The sequence below is a fragment of the Elephantulus edwardii genome, unplaced genomic scaffold (assembly GCF_000299155.1).
Source record: "Elephantulus edwardii isolate Elephantulus edwardi_28Jun2011 unplaced genomic scaffold, EleEdw1.0 scaffold00126, whole genome shotgun sequence".
NCBI lineage: Eukaryota > Metazoa > Chordata > Mammalia > Macroscelidea > Macroscelididae > Elephantulus > Elephantulus edwardii.
In genome coordinates, this window is record NW_006399876.1 from 9,479,947 (window position 1) to 9,486,120 (window position 6,174).

Genomic DNA, 6,174 nt, shown 5'->3' on the forward strand with positions numbered 1-6,174 from the left:
TATGTGTTTGACCATCTGAATGTCTTTGGTGAAGTACTTTTCATGCCTTATGTCCATTTTATTTACTTTTTTTTATGTTGTGCTCTTTTAAATTTTATTATTTTTGTGTGCGTGTACCGTCAAATCAGATCTGACTGGTACAGGAGGAGATTGCCCCTCCTTCCCTGGCAGAGCATCTGGTGGATTCGAACCTTGCACCTCTGGGATTGTAGTTGCAGCTTCTTGCCACTAGGCCACCAGAGCTCCCCTATGTTGTGCTCTTTATTGCCAAAAATAAAACCGTTTCAAAATAACTACTGTTAATCAATAAATATTCTTTTCTGTACTGCACCACTGGCAGCCTCCTTGACTGCTCTGGGGTTGTTTCTACCTGAGACAGTGCTAAGGGGTCACGGCCAGAGACTGTCATCAGGAAATGAAATGAGGGTGAGAGAGCACCGTGGGCGCCTCCTAACTAAATAAATGATCGGGGTGCTGGCAACTGGGGGGAGATGTTCCTAGCTGGTGGGGAGAAAATGAAATGATGGATTGCTGTGGAGGGTGGTGGTTTGAATCTGAGTGAGGTATCAGCAGGCCAGTCCTGGGAAAGGGGCTGGAAGGATTTACAAGCAACCTAAACGGGGTTGAAGCATTCAACCCTCAGGTTGAAGACCCTTTTAGATGGGTGTTCCAGTAAAGAAAAATGACCCAGAGGGTAAGAAAAGTCCAGGACAATGTTTCTCAACAGGAAAGTGGTGTGGTACCTGGGGCTCCTTAGGAAATGAGGTGCAAGGGAGGGAAGTTTTGATTTTGGGGTGGCACTTCTGAGACCGGTAAAGAAATGTCCTATCTCCAATACAAACAGCATCCCTAGGAATCTGTGACCAGGACGGGCCAGGCTGGTGCACCTGTCCCCTAACTCGTGGCCTGTTAGGAAGCTGGCGCAGCGACAGTCCAGAAGTCCCTCAGGAGAGCCCTGAAGTCCAGCTAGCTGTAGTTAGTTGATGGTCAGGATGTCACCCTGGATCTCATGGCTTAACTGGGTCTGTAAATCACTCAGCTTCTCCAGTCCTGACCGGGCCAGGCGCAGAGAGCCACAGGACTCCACATTGTAGGAAAACCTCTCGGGCTTGCTGCTGGGGTCGTAGGGAGCCTGGGACGCATCATCCACCTCCGAGTAGTCACTCTTTGGCCATTTCTCCAGCTTGGGGTGCACCGTGTGCCTCACGGCTTTATCTGGATCATATTCAGAAGCCAACCCTGTGGTCGGGTTCCACTCGGCACGTTCCTTGCCCAAGCCCTGTCTGGCATCAGCTCTTGCCCCTTTCTGATTGGACAAAAAAGATCATCCTGCTCCACATAGTTATTGGGGTCGTTGTCTCGATTCTGGGATGTGACCCGAATGACACAGGGCTGCTGGAAATAAGGTCCCGAGATGTGGCGTGCTGAGTCTGATCCTCATTGCACCGCACGTCACGGGTGAACCCCACCGAGCACTCAGGGCAGAACGCCTCCCATCTTCAGTCCGAGCGCACTGTGGTGTGTCCTCAACAACATCGCTAATACGGGGAATTAATCCAAGTCTGTGAGCGATGAATGCATCGTGAAGGACTGAGGACTTGGCGTCCATTTGCACCCTCTCAGTGACTATTACAGGCACTTTGGCAGTGAAGATCATCTGAATAGAATTGGCTTGACATTCTCGTCCGTGAGCTCCGTGATGTGCACCGTAGGTTGGTTCATGCCCAGCAGACATTTTGCTGCTCAACCTGCCTGACCTTGGCTGCACCTCTGTCCCCTTCTGTCCAGTTTAAACTGGATTGTTTATCCTTTGCTCAGGTGGTGTTTGTGTCTTCTATAAATTTTAGAGTTTTGTCAGGTTTGCATTGCCAAATATTTCTTTTCCTGATTTGTTGCCAAATATTTTCCCCAACATGTAGATTTTATAAAAAAATCCTGGGAAAAAGTCTTTTGATGTACATATGGATTTAATTTTTAGAAAGTCCTAGTTATTTAGTTTATTTTCTGCTGTTTGTGCATTTTTGTTATGTTTGGTGTCTATTTATACAGTAAACTAATGCCCCTACGTTTATCCCTAAGGACCTCTGGGAGTTTGTTGCTGTTGTTATATGCCATCAAATTGAGTGTTACTCATAGCGACAGCCCCGAACCCTTCCCTGTCCTGAGCCACTGTCTCCAACACACCTACCTTCATTAATTACCCCCTACATGGCCTATCATGACCCTCATCCAGGGTCTTCCTCTCCTGTACTGTCCCTCCATCCTTCCAAGTATGATATTCTTCAAAGATTGGGCCTTCCTGGCTACATGGCCAAAGTATGTAAGACAGAGTCTCAAAATCTTGCCTCCAACGAACAGCTTGGTTTTACCCTCTAGGACAGACCAGTTTGTTCTCTTCCACAGTATTTCCAGTACTCTTCTTCAGCACCACTGCTCAAAGGCATCACTTCTCCTTCTGTCATCCTTGTCTTTATCCAGCTCTCTGATGTATAGCTAATAATTGCAAAGATCATGGCCTGGATCAGGTGCACCTTAGTCTCCAGGCTAACATCATTGCTCTTGAGGACTCTGGAGAGGTCCCTAACAGTAGAATTTCCCCATGCAATTTGTCCTTTGATTTCTTGAGTGCTAGAGTCAAGAGTGTTGATTGTGGAGCCGAGCACGCTGAATTTGTTAACAGTCTCAATCTCTTCTCCATCTGTCATGGTGCTGCCAATTGGCCCAGTGATGAAAATGTTTATATTTTTTTATTATTATTTGTGTGTCTGTGTACCGTCAAATCAGATCTGACTGGTATAGGAGGAGATTGTTCCTCCTTCTCCAGCAGAGCATCTGGTGGATTCAAACTGCACACCTCCAGGACTGCACTGCAGCTTCTTGCCACTAGGCCACCAGAGCTCGCCTATTTTCTTTTTTTTTTTTTTTTAATTTTTATTTTCTTGTTGTTGAGTTTCAATTCATACTGCAATAAACCTTTCAGCCTCCTCACTTTGGGCAAGCAAGGTGGTGTAATTCTCATAATGCAGGTAGTTGATGAGTCTTCCTCCAATCCTGATGTCATTCTGCATAAAGTCCAGCCACCTGAATCATCTGTCCTGCATATAAATTGAAAAGGTATGGAGACAGGATGCATCCGTGGTGCACTCCTTTCCTGACAGGACACATTCCTGATGCACTCCTTTACTGATTTTGAACCTTGCAGTGTTTCCTTGTTCTGTTCTGATGACTTCTTCCTGGTCCGAGTATAAGTTTTGTGTGAACACAATCAAGTGTTCTGGGGTTCTCATTTTTCTCAAGGTTAGTCACAATTTGTTCTGATCCACACCGTCAAATGCCTTTGCATAGTCAGTGAAATACAGACATTTCTCTGATATTCTCTGCTTTCAGTCAAAATCCATCTAACATTGGCTGTGATGTCCTGAGTGCCACGGCCTCTTCTAAACCCAGCTTGTATTTCTGGTAGTTTTCTGTTGATTGATCATTTTCAGGAGGATTTTGTTTGTGTGTGATATTGTTTGATAATTTCACTCTGCTGAATCACCCCTTCTTGGAATGAGCATAAATATGAATCTCTTCCAGTCACTTAGCCAAGCGGCTGTCCTCCACATTTCTTGGCACAACATGACGAGCACGTCCAGAGCAGCCTCTTCGGTTGAAATATGTCAGTTGGTATTCTACAGTTCCGGAGACCTTGGTGGTGTTGTTTTCAGTTCCTGTAGAGCAGCTTGAACTTCCTCCTTCATCACAATTGCCTTTTGACCTAGTAGCTTTGTGATAAGGAATTATGTTGCCAGCACAAGGGTATTTAGTTCAAATCCGTCAGCTGCTCGTCAGGAGAAAGATGGACAATCTCCTCGTGTCTAATTTACTGCCTCTGAAAACCTGCTGGAGGGTCACGTATGGGTCAGTGTGGACAGCTTGGCATAGTGACAGCCAGGCCACAGCTGAGTTCAGAGTCCAGGCTGGACCAGGCGCCCTATGCAAACAGAGGCTTCCACCCAGCCTCCCACTGGAGGGGACACCGTTCCTGAGCTCAGGCATCATCCTGCTCTTCATTTAAGAATTAAGTTTACCCTTTGTTATGTTGGCAACACTTACATATAAGGAAAATATAGCCTCACAAAATGTTGTTGTTGTTGTGTGCCTTCGAGTCACCTGCGACTCATAGCGACCTATGTACAACAGCCCTAAACTCCGCTCTGTCCTGTGCCAATCGCACTGTCTCTGACACTCCCATCCCAATTATCCCAGTCACTGAATCAATCCACCTCATAGAGGGCCTTCCTCTCCTGCGCCGTCCCTCCACCCTCCCAAGCATGATGTCCCTCTCCAAGGACCGGTCTCTCCTCACAACATGTCCAAAGTATGTTAGACGGAGCCTCAGAATCCTTGCCTCCAAGGAGCCTCCCAGTTTAACCCTTTCCAGGACAAATCTGTTTGTTTTCCTAGCAGTCCATGGTATTCTCAATACTCTTATAGACTTTTTTTTTTCATTGTTGGTTTAAACTAAATAAAAACCATGGGAAAGCTAAGGACAAGGCCTTTCACAGTCCTAAGTTGTGAGGACCTCGGCCTGGCTTCTTTCTTTCTTTTTTTTTAATTTATTTTATTATTTTTGTGTGTGTACAGTCAAATCAGATTTGATGGTACAGGAGGAGATCGTCCCTCTTTCTCCAGCAGACCATCTGGTGGATTTGAACCGCTCACGGCTGGAATTGCAATTGGCCTACTTTTTTTTCCCTACTTCTTTTTAAGAATTCATTCCTCGTGTCCCCATTTTCATTCTGTGTCTAGTTAACAACAGATCAGTTCCAACTCGATGGCACACAACAAAACAACAAGTTTATCCCTATTTATTTGGTGATCTTTACAGTTTTAGGCTTTACATTTAGGTCTGTGATTCGTTGTTTTATTAGTGCTGCTAATGGGGATACCACAAGTGGGCCACTTTAGCAAACAGAAACTTCCGTTCACAGTTTCAGGGGCTCAGAGTCAGGGTGCGGGCTTTAGGGCAGGCATGCTCTCTGTGTGGGTCCGGAAGGAAGGCTTGTGTTTCCTTCAGCATCTGTAGGCCTGGTGCACCTTGGAGATAGCCGTGTGTCTTGGGCTTCTCCGCTGTCTGGTTCCCGGCACAGGTACAGGGTTGCACAGGACCTGCTCTGCTCCTGGCTCCTCTGTCTTCTTGTTACTGAGGTCCCCTCTCTGCTGTCTTCTATCTCCTTTTATTTCTCTAAAGAGAAAACCTGACGCAAGTCATGTTGTTACTGTTGGAGGCCATCGAATCAGAACTGACTCACAGCTGACCCTCCAGCGGGTTTTCAGAGGCGTGGGAGAAGACTGCCCATCCTTCAGCAGAGCAGCTGGTGTATTTGAACCACATCCTTTTGGGATTACAGTGCAGCTTCTTACCACTAGGCCAACATATACTATCACCAGAACATACTAATTTAAATTTTTTTTTAAGTTTTATTATTTTGTGTGTGTGTACCGTCAAATCAGATCTGACTGGTACAGGAGGAGATTGTTCCTCCTTCTCCAGCAAAGCATCTGGTGGATTTGAACTGTAATTTAAAAATTTAAATAATGTTCTCATAAACAGTGAATTGAGTACTTTTGGGCATTTCTTATCCACTTTTGCTTTTATTTTCTACTCTCTCTCCCTGGAAAAAAAAGGAAATAGCTAATTGTGGGTCATGTTGTTGTTGTTAAGTGCTGTCAAGTCGTCTGCGACTCCTGGAGACTCTATGTACAACAGCTCTGAACCCTGCTCTATCCTGAGCCAGCTTCTTTATCTCCAACACACTCACCCCCATTACCCCAGTCACTGAGTCAATCCATCTCATCCAGCGTCTGCCTCTCCTGCCCTATCCCTCCACGCTCCCAAGCATGATGACCCTCTCCAAGGACTAGTCCCTCCTTACAACATGTCCAAAGTATGTTAGACGAAGCCTCAGAATCCTTGCCTCCAAGGAGCAGCCTGGCTTCACCCTCTCCAGGACAAACTTGTTTGTTCTCTTGGCAGTCCATGATATATTCAACCTTCTCCAGCACCACAGCTCATAGGCATCAACTCTGCTTCTATCCTTCCTAGTCATTGTTCAGCTCTCTGATGCATAGCAAGTAATTGTGAATACCATGGCCTGTATCAGTCGCACCTTAGTTTCCAGACTGACA

General features: G+C 45.9%; 1 pseudogene; it reads right to left on the reverse strand.

The window, feature by feature from the left end:
* Positions 1 to 976: 976 nt before the first annotated feature.
* On the reverse strand, positions 977 to 1,722 carry LOC102857303 (annotated as a pseudogene).
* Between the last annotated feature and the right edge of the window lie 4,452 nt (positions 1,723 to 6,174).